Source organism: Sus scrofa, chromosome 15, assembly GCF_000003025.6.
Source record: "Sus scrofa isolate TJ Tabasco breed Duroc chromosome 15, Sscrofa11.1, whole genome shotgun sequence".
Lineage (NCBI taxonomy): Eukaryota > Metazoa > Chordata > Mammalia > Artiodactyla > Suidae > Sus > Sus scrofa.
The window spans coordinates 56,354,200-56,366,935 of NC_010457.5; the positions used below are offsets into that span (position 1 = coordinate 56,354,200).

Consider the following 12,736-nt stretch of genomic DNA (forward strand, 5'->3'; position numbering starts at 1 on the left):
TAGACTGATGATGCTGAAGATGATACAAGACATTGGAAATAAACTGGAGACAAAGATTGATAATTTACAGCAAACACTGAGCAAAGAAATACAAGATGTAAAACTTAAGCAGAGATGCAAAAATACAATAACTGAAATAAAAAATTCGTTAGAAGCAACCAACAGCAGAATATAGGAGGCAGAAGAATGAATAAGCGAGGTGGAGGAGAGACTAGTGGAAATCACTGGTGTGGAACAGAAAAGAGAAAAAAGATTGAAAAGAAAGGAAGACAGTCTCAGAGAACTCTGGGACAACATTAAACACACCAACATCCATATTATAGAGGTGCCAGAAGGAGAAGAGAGAGAGAAGGAGACAGAAAAAATATTTGAAGAGATAATAGCCAAAACTTTCCTAACATGGGAAAGGAACCTCTCCCTCAAATCCAGGAAGTGCAATGAGTTCCATATAAAATAAACCCAAGGAAGAACACCCCAAAACACATATTAATCAAAGTGACCAAAATTAAAGACAAAGAGAAAATACTGAAAGCACCTAGAGAAGAGAAACAAGTAACATACAAGGGAACCCCAATAAGTTTATCAGCAGATTTTCAGCAGAAACTCTGCAGGCCAGAAGAGAGTGTCACAATATACTTAACATAATGAAAGGAAAAAACCTCCAACCAAGATTACTCTACCCAACAAGGCTCTCATTCAGATTTTTTGTTTGTTTGTTTGTTTGTTTGTTTGTTTTTTGTCTCTTTGCTATTTCTTTGGGCCACTCCCGCGGCATGTGGAGGTTCCCAGGCTAGGGGTCGAATCGGAGCTGTAGCCGCCAGCCTACGCCAGAGCCACAGCAACGGAGGATCCGAGCCACGTCTGCAACCTACACCACAGCTCACGGCAACGCCGGATCGTTAACCCACTGAGCAAGGGCAGGGACCGAACCCGCAACCTCATGGTTCCTAGTCGGATTCGTTAACCACTGCGCCACAACGGGAACTCCCTCTCATTCAGATTTGAAGAAGAAATCAAAAGCCTTGCAGATAAGCAAAAGCTGAGAGAATTCAGCAACACTAAACCAGCTTTACAACAAATACTAAAGGAGCTTCTCTAGGCAGGAAAGAAAAGGCCACAACCAGAAACAAAAATACCACAAACAACAAGGCTCACCGGTAAAGACATACACAGTAGAGATAGGAAATCATCCACGCACAAATTATGCTACCAAAATCAGGAAGCATGAGAAGAGGACGGTAGAAAGGCAGGACAATGGAGATGCACTTGCAATTAAAAGACCAACAACTTAAAACAATCTCATATATATATAGACTCATATCAAAACTTCAGAGTAACTGCAAACCAAAAATCTACAACTGATGCACAAACAAATAAGAAAAAGCTCAAATACCACACTAAAGATAGTCATCAAACCACAAGAGGAGAGAACAAGAGAAAGGAAGAAAAAAGAGCAACAAAACCAAATCTGAAACAGTTAATAAAATGGCAGTAAGAACATACATATCAATAATTATCTTAAATGTTAATGGACTAAATGCCTCAACCAAAAGATGAAGACTGGCTGAATGGATACAAAACCAAGAACCATATATATGCTGTCTTCAAGAGACCCACTTCACTTCTAGGGACACATAGAAATTGAAAGTGAGAGGATGGAAGAAAACATTCCGTGCAAACGGGGATCAAAAGAAAGCTGGAGTAGCAATACTCATAACAGACAAAATAGACCTTAAAATGAAGAATATTTTAAGGTACAAAGAAAGACATTACATAATGGTCAAAAGACCAATCTAAGAAGATATAACAGTTGTAAATATATAGGCACCCAACATAGGATCACCACAACATATAAGGCGACTACTAACAACCTTAAAAGCAGAAATTGACAATAACACAGTAATAGTGGGGGACTTTTAACACCCTACTTAGAGCAATGGGACAGATCATCCAGACAGAAAATCAATAAGGAGACACAGACCCTGAATGAAACATTAGACCAGATGGACTTAATAGATATTTATAGAACATTCCATCCAAAAGCAACAGAGTACACATTCTTCTCAAGTGCACATGGACCATTCCCTAAGATTGATCACATCCTAGGCTACAAATCCAACCTCGGTAACTTTAAGAAAATTGAAATCATATCAAGCATCTTTTCTGACCACAATGCTATATGACTGGAAATCAACAACAACAACAACAAAACTGCAAAAAACACAAACACATGGAGACTAAACAACATGCTACTAAACAACCAATGGATTACTGAAGAAATCAAAAAGGAAATTAAAAAAAATACCTAGAAGCAAATGACAACAAAGATACGACACTCCAAAACCTGTGGGATGCAGCAAAAGCTGTTCTAAGAGGAAAGTTTATAGCAATACAAGCCTACCTCAGGAAACAAGAAAAAGCTCAAATACACAACCTAAGTCTATATCTAAAGCAATGAGAGAAAAATGAACAGAGAAGACCTAAAGATAGCAGAAGGAAAGAAATCATAAAGATCAGAGCAGAAATCAATGAAGTAGAAATGAAGAAAACCATAGAAAAGATCAATGAAACTAAAAGCTGGTTCTTTGAAAAAATACAAAATTGATAAACCCTTAGCCAGACGTATCAAGAAAAAAAGAAAGAGGACTCAAATCAATGAAATTAGAATGAAAAAGGAGAAGTTACAATAGACAGACATCACAGAAATAGAGAGGACTATAAGAGACTAGTACATGCAACTATATGCCAATAAAACAGAAAACCTAGAAGAAATGGAGAAATTCTTAGGAAAGCAAAATCTTCCAGGACTAAATCAAAATGAAATAGAAAAGATGAATGGACCAATCACAAGAACTGAAATTGAAACTTTGATTTTAAAACTTCCAACGAAAAAAAGTCCAAGACCAGATGGCTTCACAGGCAAATTCTATCAAGCATTTAGAGAAGAGATAACACCTCTCCTTCTGAAACTATTCCAAAAAATTACAGAGGAAAGAACACTCCCAAACTCATTCTATGAAGCTACTATCACCCTGATACCAAAACCAGACAAAGATATCACTAAAAAAGAAAATTACAGGCCAATTTCACTGATGAACATTGATGCAAAAATCCTCAACAAAATACTAGCAAACCACATCCAAAAATACATGAAAAGGATTGTACATCATGATCAAGTGGGATTTATCCAGGGATGCAAGGGTTCTTCAATATCTGCAAATCCATCAGTGTGATACACCACATTAACAAACTGAAGAATAAAAACCAGGAGTTCCCGTCGTGGTGCAGTGGTTAACGAATCCGACTAGGAACCATGAGGTTGCGGGTTCGGTCCCTGCCCTTGCTCAGTGGGTTAACGATCCGGCGTTGCCGTGAGCTGTGGTGTAGGTTGCAGACGCGGCTCGGATCCCGCGTTGCTGTGGCTCTGGCGTAGGCCGGTGGCTACAGCTCCGATTCAACCCCTAGCCCGGGAACCTCCATATGCCGCGGGAGTGGCCCAAGAAATAGCAACAACAACAAAAGACAAAAAGACCAAAAAAAAACAAAAAAACAAAAACAAAAAAAACCATATGATCCTCTCAATAGATGCAGAAAAAGCCTTTGACAAAATCCAACACCCATTTCTGATAAAAACCCTTCAGAAAGTGGGCATAGTGGGAACCTACCTCAACATAATAAAGGCCATATATGACAAACCCAGAGCGAACATCATTCTCAATGGTGAAAAGCTGAAAGAATTCCCGCTGAGATCAGGAACAAGACAAGGTTGTCTGCTCTTGCCACTACTATTCAACATAGTTTTGGAAGTCCTAGCCACGGCAATCAGAGAAGCAAAAGAAATAAAAGGAATCCAAATTGGAAAGGAAAAAGTAAAACTATCACTATTTGCAGATGACATTAGAGACATTAGAGAATCCTAAAGACTACCAGAAAACTGTTAGAGCTCACCCATGAATTTGGCAAAGTCACAAGATACAAAATTAACACACAAAAATCAACTCCATTTCTATATACTAACAATGAAAGATCAGAAAGAGAAATTAGGGAAATAATCCCATTTACCATCTCATCAAAAAGAATAAAATACCTAGGAATAAACCTACCTAAAGAGACAAAAGACCTGTACTCTGAAAACTATAAGACTATAAGAAACTATAAGAAAGCAAACACAAACAGATGGAAAGACATACCATGCTCTTGGATTGGAAGAGTCAATATTATCAAAATGGCATAATACCCAAGACAATCAATAGATTCAATGCAATCCCTATCAAATTACCAAGAATATTTTTCACAGAACTCAAACAAAATATCTTAAAGATTGTTTGGAAGCACAAAAGACCCAGAAGAGCCAAAGACATCCTGAAAAAGAAAAATGGAGCTGGAGGAATCAGGCTCCCGGAATTCAGACTATACCACAAAGCTACACTCATCAAAATCATATGATACTGGCACAAAGACAGAAATAGAGATCAGTGGAACAGGATAGAAGGCCCAGAATTAAACCCACACACTTACAGTAAACTAATCCATGACAATAGAGGCAAGAATATACAATGGAGAAAAGGCAGCCCCTTCAATAAGTGGTGCTGGGAAAACTGGGCAGCCACATGTAAAGGAATGAAATTAGAACACTCACTAACACCATACAGAAATATCAATTCAAAATGGATTAAAGAACTAAATATAAGACCAGATACTATAAAACTCTTAGAGGAAAACAGAGGCCAAACACTCTCCGAAATAAATAACAGCAACATCTTCTCAGATCCACCTCCTAGAGTAATGACAATAAAAACAAAAATAAACAAATGGGACTTAATTAAACTTGAAAGTCTTTGCACAGCAAAGGAAACCCTAAACGAAATGAAAAGACAACCCACACAATGAGAGTAAATATTTGCAAATGAAGCAACTGACAAGGGATTCATCTCCAAAATTTATAAACATCATCCATAGCTCAATACCAAAAAAAACAAACAACCCCATCCAAAAATGGGCAGAAGATCTAAACAGACAATTCTCCAAAGAAGACATACACATGGCCAAAAAACACATTGAAAAGATGTTCAACATTACTCATTATTAGAGAAATGCAAATCCAAACCACTATGAGGTACTATTGGCCAGAATGGCCATCATCAAAAAGTGTACAAACAATAAGTGCTGGAGAGGGTGTGGAGAAAAGGGAACCCTATTACACTGCTGGTAGGAATGTAAACAACCTAAATGCCCATTGACAGAGGAGTGGATAAAGAAGATGTGGTACACATACACAATGGAATATTACTCATCCATTAAAAGGAAAGAGATAACAGCATTTGCAGCAACATGGATGGACCGAGAAATTATCATGATAAGTGAAGTCAGTCAGATAGTGAGACACCAACATCAAATGCTATCATTTACACATGGAATCTAAAAAAAAAAAAAAAGGACACAATGAACTTCTTTGCAGAACAGATACTATGCTACTAAACAACCAATGGATCACTGAGGAAATCAAGGAATACCTAGAAACAAATTACAGTAAAGATACAACAATCCAAATCCTATGGGATGCAGCAAAAGCAGTTCTAAGAGGGAAGTTTATAGCAATACCAGCTTACCTTAGGAAACAACCTAACCTTACGTGCTAAGTAACCAGAGAAAGAACAATCAAAACCCCAAGTGAGTAGACAGCCACTCTCTTGCCACTTTAATTCAATATAGGTTTGGAAGTCCTAGAAGAAAAAGAAACAAAAGGAATCCAGATTGGAAGGGAAGAACTAAAACTATCACTCTTTGCATCGTCATAATACTATACCTAGAATATCCTAAAGATCCCACAAGAAAACTGTTAGAGCTGATTGATGAATTTGGTAAAGTTGCAGGTACAAAATTAACACGCAGAAATCAACTGCATTTCTATATAGTAACAATGAAAGATGAGAAAGAGAAATTAGGGAAACCATCTCATTTATCATCACATCAAAAAGAATAAAATAGCTAGAAATAAGCCTACCTAAAGAGACAAAAGACCTGTATCCTGAAAACTATAAGACACTGATGAAAGAAATATGACAGAAACATAAGGAGAGATATAACATGCTCATGGACTGGAAGAATCAGTATTGTCAAATGACTATACTCTTCAAGACAATCTACAGATTCAATGCAATCCCTATCAAATTACCAATGGCATTTTTCACAGAACTAGAAAAAAATTTTTTAATTATGTGGAAATACAAAAGACTATGAATAGCCAAAGCAATACTGAGAAAGAAAAATGGGGCTGGAAAAATCAGTTTTCCTAACTTCAGACTATACTTTAAAACCACAGTCATCTAAACAGTATTAAACCAACACAAAACCCAGAAATACAAATCAATGGAATAGGATAAAAAGCCCAGAAATAAACCCACACACCTATGGTCAGCTAATCTATGACAAAAGAGGTAAGAGTATACAATGGAGCAAAGACAGTCTCTTCAATAAGTTGTGCTGGGAAAACTGGACAACTACGTGTAAAAAATGAAATTATGACACTCTCTAACACCATATAAAAATAAACTCAAAACAGATTAAAGACCTAAATATAAGACCAGATACTCTAAAACTCTTAGAAGAAAAATAGACCAAACACTCTGACATAAACCAGAGAAGTTTCTTCTCATATCTACCTCCTATAGTAATGAAAATAAAAACAAAAATAAATAAATGGGACCTAATTAAACTTAAGTTTTTGCACAGCAAAGGAAACAATTTACAAAACTAAAAGAAAATCCATAGAATGGGAGAAATCTTTACAAATAAAGTGACTGACAAGGGATTAATCTCCAAAGTACATAAACAAAATGCATAAGCTCAAATTAAAAAAAATTAAAAATGGGTAAAAAATCTAAATAGACATTTTTCTAAAGAAGACATACAAATGTCTAAAAAATACATGGAAAATGTCAACATCACTAATTATTATAGACATGCAAATCAAAACTACTATGAGGTACCATCTTATACCAGCCAAAATGGCCATAATCAAAAAGTCTACAAACAATAAATATGGAGATGTTGAGGAGAAAAGGGAAGCCTCTTATACTGTTGGTGGGAATGTAAGTTGGTGCAACCACTATGGAAAACAGCATGGAGGTTCCTCAGGAAACTAATGTACGAAATAATTCCATTTGCAGCAACATGGCAGAACCCAGAAATTACCATGCTAAGTGAAGTTAGATAGTAAAAGACAAACAGGATTATCATTTATATATGGAATCCCCCCCCCAAAAAAAAAGAATACAAATGAACTTATTTGCAGAACAGAAACAGATTTGCAGACTTTGAAAACATACTTAGGGTTTCCAAAGTGAACAGACAGGTGGGGGAGGGATGGATTAGGGGTTTGGCACTGGCATATGCACACTGTAATACATGGAATGACTGATCAACAGGGACCTGCTGTATAGCACAGAGAACTCTACCCAAGATTCTATGATAATATATGTGGGAAAAGAATCTGAAAGGGAATGGATAAGTGTACCTATTAACTGAATCATTTTGTTGTAGAGAAGAAATTATCACAACATGTAAATTAACTATACTTTGGAGTTCCCATTGTGGCTCAGCAGTAACGAACCCAACTAGGATCCATGAGGATGAGGGTTTGACTCCTGGCCTCACTCAGTGGGTTAAGGAGCTGGTGTTGCCATGAGCTGTAGTGTAGGTCATAGATGCAGCATTGCTCTGGTTGTGACATAGGTCAGCAGCTGTAGCCCATTCGACCCCTTGTCTGGGAACTTCCATAAACTACAGCTGCAGCCCTAAAAAAAGGAAAAAAAAACCAAATTGATGACAAAAAGAAAAACTCAATAAAATACATAATTTCCAATAACACCTATTTAACATATTTTATGTTAAATTACTAATGCACATGTGCATAATTATTTCTCATATATCATTTGGGAGTTTTTTGGTGGGTTGTTGTTACTTGACTAGTATGGCTGTGTCCTGGGTCACTCTCTAAGAAGCCTTTCTCCAGAGATGTCTGTCAGGATTCAGACTTGAGTGAGTCTATTTCACTTCATGGCTGAACATATTTGAACAGACTGTTTATAAAATAAAAATAAAATGACTAATAGTTCATTGTGACTGGTTCATTTATTCCAAAAATTTTTTTTATTTAATTTATTATCTGTGCATTTATTTATTTTTGCTTTTTAGGGCCACACTTGTAGTATATGGAAGTTCCCAGGCTAGGGGTCGAATGCTATGCCACAGCCACAGCAACATGGGATCCAAGCCACGTCTGTGACCTACACCACAACTCACAGCAACATCAGATCCCCTACCCACTGAGCAAGGCCAGGGATAAAACCTGCATCCTCATGGATACTACTCAAATTTGTACCCACTGCACCACAACAGGAACTCCCAAAAATTCTTTTTTAAAATTCTGTCTCCATGCTTAAATTTCACACTGATGGAACAAAACAATTATTTGCCAACTCAAACTTCACATCAGAATCATGAGAACAGAGTTATGACCACAAAGATTCAGTGTGCCAACCTGACATTTTTAAATCAATAGCGTTTTTTAAAAAATTCACTCATCAGTTTCTATGGGATAGCTGAAAGTGACAAAATCAGAGAACCCCGAATGGTAGACTACCTTGCAAGTGATTTTTAGATGCTGCCATACTTTGTGCTGTAAATAATTAACTCGTAGATCACATAAAATTACTTGAAACTCAAAACCTGGAATGCTTCCCAATTTTGTCAGACTTACTAGTTATTACAACGTCCATGTCCTTTTAGCTAAGAAGGTGGGTGAAGATAAAAAGTGACCTGTTCTTATGTGTTTAACACAATTACAAATAAATATATAATGCTTCTAAAAAATCAGGTTAGATCTGAAGTACAGATGAAAATAGGAAAATGCTTTTCCTTGCTTTAAACAACAGTAGCCCATCATGTACAAATGTGTCAGATGATAAAGTATCTTCATGTTAAAAACAATGCCATATAAAAAAGAAAGCTTTCTTGATGGTACTAAAATAAATGAAAAAAAAAAAGAAAAGATATGGTATACTCAGGTAATTCATATATCGGAAAAAGATAATGTTGACAAATATGCTCATGCTCACAGATATTATACAGGAGCTATATATGTATGAACCGTGGTATATGTACAAAGAAATAGAAGCCATTATTCCTCTGCTGAATATGTGCCAAATTTGTGACTTAATCACTTCATAATCTTAATGGACAAAATTCCTCTTCCTTTTTTATTTATTTATTTATTTATTTATTTTTTTGTCTTTTTGCTATTTCTTTGGGCCGCTCCCGCGGCATATGGAGGTTCCCAGGCTAGGGGTTGAATCGGAGCTGTAGCCACCGGCCTACACCAGAGCCACAGCAACGCGGGATCCGAGCCACATCTGCAACCTACACCACAGCTCACGGCAACGCCGGATTGTTAACCCACTGAGCAAGGGCAGGGACCGAACCCGCAACCTCATGGTTCCTAGTCGGATTCGTTAACCACTGCGCCACAACGGGAACTCCTCTCTTCCTATAATTTAAAATGATAACTTTTAAAAGGCTGTATAGTGAGAGGCTGTGATATTTTAATATCTGTTCTAAGAAGTACTTTAAACGCACATAAGAATTGCCAATTGTCAGAAAGATCAAATGCAATCAGCTACTATCCCATGCAAATTAATGGCAGGTAGTCAATATTCATATGTGTGCACATATATGAAATATATATTAGCATACAACATATAAATAAAACCAAATATTGGATATTAATATTGAATATAAAATCACACCAGAAAATGCACTGTGGTGAAATCAGAAGCATTCTGGTGTAAATAGATTATAAATTTTTATGCAGTTCTCATGGATAATACTGTGAAACAGGTGGAAATTGTAAAAAAAAAGATCCCCCAAAATCTTGACTATATGAAAGGATGCATGCCTATTATAAGGCCTCTTTTCTTGTTTACAACCAACGTCAGAAAGTAACTCTGAACTAAGGAGAATAAAATGATTAAACAAGACACAGGAATACACTTACTGTTGCAGAAAGGAAACCAAAAGAAATAATAAATGAATGGGAAATGAAGATTCTACAAATAAAAATATCAATCCTTATGGGAAAGAGGCTTAAAATTAAAAATAAAGAGACTATAGATATCCTAATTTCATCTTTTGAATGGATATTTACAAAACTAAGCTAAATGTCTTCATATTTTGCATTTATTAGGAGAAAACTGATTTTTTGTGACTATGTCTAATTCACAAAATGCAGTCATTACCTTGCCTTTTAAGTATTCTGCAGTTTTATGTATTAATATATTTCAACTTAAATGGTCTTAAGCAGAATGTAATACTTGGTATTTTAAAAATTACCACCGTGTTTAGAAATTCTAAAAGTGATTTACAAGTCTTTTTTAAAAAATTACATTCTTAAAAAATTTGGTAGTGGTCTGTTTTTCACAATAATAATCACATTGGAATGCTGCAAAAGATGTTTCAATAAGCTTATATTTATATATGATTGTCACTGTATTGAGAAAATGTCAATCATGTCAATAGTTTGCCTTGAAAATAAGATAAGCGAGGAATATTTTAAATACATTATAATTCTATTCCTTTAAAGTCAAGAAAGCGAAAGATAAATTCTGATTTTGACATACTTAAGATACCAATTTTATAACGTTTTAATACACTTCATTTTTACTTTCTCAATACTTTTGAACTACTTTCACATTATATCTGTATCACCTGCGTATAACCTGTTTTGTAAGGGTCTTTTGAACAAGTGAAGAAGTGGCTAATTCGTGTGGTTGAAGAGGCCACTAAGGGCCACTAAAGAAAGTATCCGTTTTTACAACCTTCCAGAGGGCAGAGGAAAAAGAACAGTAATGAAGTGTGTTCAGCTGCAAACCTCCCTTTTTGCCCTCGGACTAAGTCTCCTGGGCACCACCCCCTCCTCCCCTGAACACCCCCACGTCACCCCGCCCCCGAGGGCCTGGCAGGGCGGAAGTCCCTCCATTCCGCCCCGACTGCCAGCATGCAGGGGCTTCCCCACCAGCCACTTGGGTCTGTCCCAGACGCCCCAGCGGGAAAGTCTCAACCACCAGCCCCTGAGCCCTGGATCCTGCAGTAAAATGACCTCCTTATACGTTACCTGAGAAGGCAGAGAAGGAACCATGCAGGTCAGGCAGGAAGGAGCGGCGGTGCACCCCGCATCTCAGGTTGGGGCAGGCGGGGAGCAGCTTCCTCCGGACGTGGAGCCATCACGCTGTGTCCCAACACTGCCAGGGAACCCTTTTCTCCCACCTCGCAGAAGACCACCCACCAAGACCATACGCGGATACGCATGCGCTTCATCGCCTGCGAGTGCTGCTTAGCGCGCCCCCTTCAGGCCCTTTAAGTCAGTGCAGGATGCTCAGAACTCGTGGACAACATGCGACCCCCTCAGCCAGCCGGGATGCTGAGTCACTCAAAATCTGTGTTTCAGCATCTCAACTGGTGGCACTGGCTATGCTTTAATCTGGCCATGCCTGCTCTCTTGCCTGGGATGTGCCTCACTCCTTGTAGCCATGCCTGTAGGACAAGACTGTCATCTGACTTTTACGTCATCTAAAAAAATCCTGTCTCTCCTAGATCACAATGACAGCATCCATTTCCAGTCACTAGAAAAGAGCCACCAACTTGCACCTTTGGATTCTCCACTGAATTTTCAACCACAGAGGACAGCTGCTCTACTTGGAATAAAATTCTCTTTAACTGTTGTGGCTCAGTGGGTTAAGAACCTGACTAGTATCCATAAGGATAAGGGTTCAACCTCTGGCCTTGCTCAGCGGGTTAAGGATCCAGCATTACCACAAGCTGCAGCATAGGTCACAGATGCAGCTTGGATCGGGGATTGCTGTAGCTGTGGCATATGCCAGCAGCTGCATCTCCAATTCAACCCCTAACTCTGGGAACTTCCATATGACGCAGGTGTGGCCATAAAAAAAAAAAATAAAAATGAGATAAATTACTATACAGACTAGATCACAATCACAAATAACTGCAGTCAAAGATGAAAATGGAAAATATATGTGCTTTTCCCCATTTGAAATAGGAATCCAGAGTTAATGCCAAGAAACAACTACATATCTGCAGCAGTGGAATACAGCTGGCATACCTTGGAGCTACTTGTCAGAAAGGGAATCAAACAGTAATTCCCTGATCCAAAAAATCCTCAACTAAGGATTGGAAATAAGGAAATAGGAAAAAAATTCTTCTCAATACCTTCCATATTCAACCATATTTTTACGCACAAGAAAGTAATCTGAGTTCATACCAGCTGTAAAAACATCTGAAAAAAATGATGATATATTTATTATATATTTCCAATGTCCAAAGTTTTTTTACAGAGAACATAATCTATGACTTTTAAATAAACTAATGAAGTTTATTTTAAATTCATCTTTTCAAAATTTCAAGTGGAATTTGCTGTTTTCAGATTGCGGGATATAGTTTTTCTTGAAAAACTTTCTTCAACATACTTTTGTTACTGACTTTAAAGTTAGTTGCTGAGATATACATGAAATTATCAGTTGTTTTAACATTTTATAAACTTATGTTTAATTCAAATAACAGCTCAAAAAAAAGCTTTCAAATAAAGGCAAGTGAACCTGATTTCCCCCCAATCAGAGATTGAAGGACCCAGCAACCTTCAATTTGTGGATTTTCCATCATCAAC

At 37.3% G+C, this 12,736-nt stretch overlaps 1 long non-coding RNA gene across 1 annotated transcript in view; it reads right to left on the minus strand.

Moving 5' to 3' along the window:
- LOC102160389 overlaps positions 1-11,822 on the minus strand; it is an 83,214-nt gene extending 71,392 nt beyond the window's left edge. The window contains exon 1 of the long non-coding RNA XR_002339377.1: positions 11,171-11,822. This is a non-coding gene — a long non-coding RNA (uncharacterized LOC102160389). The remainder of the gene's footprint in view (positions 1-11,170) is intronic.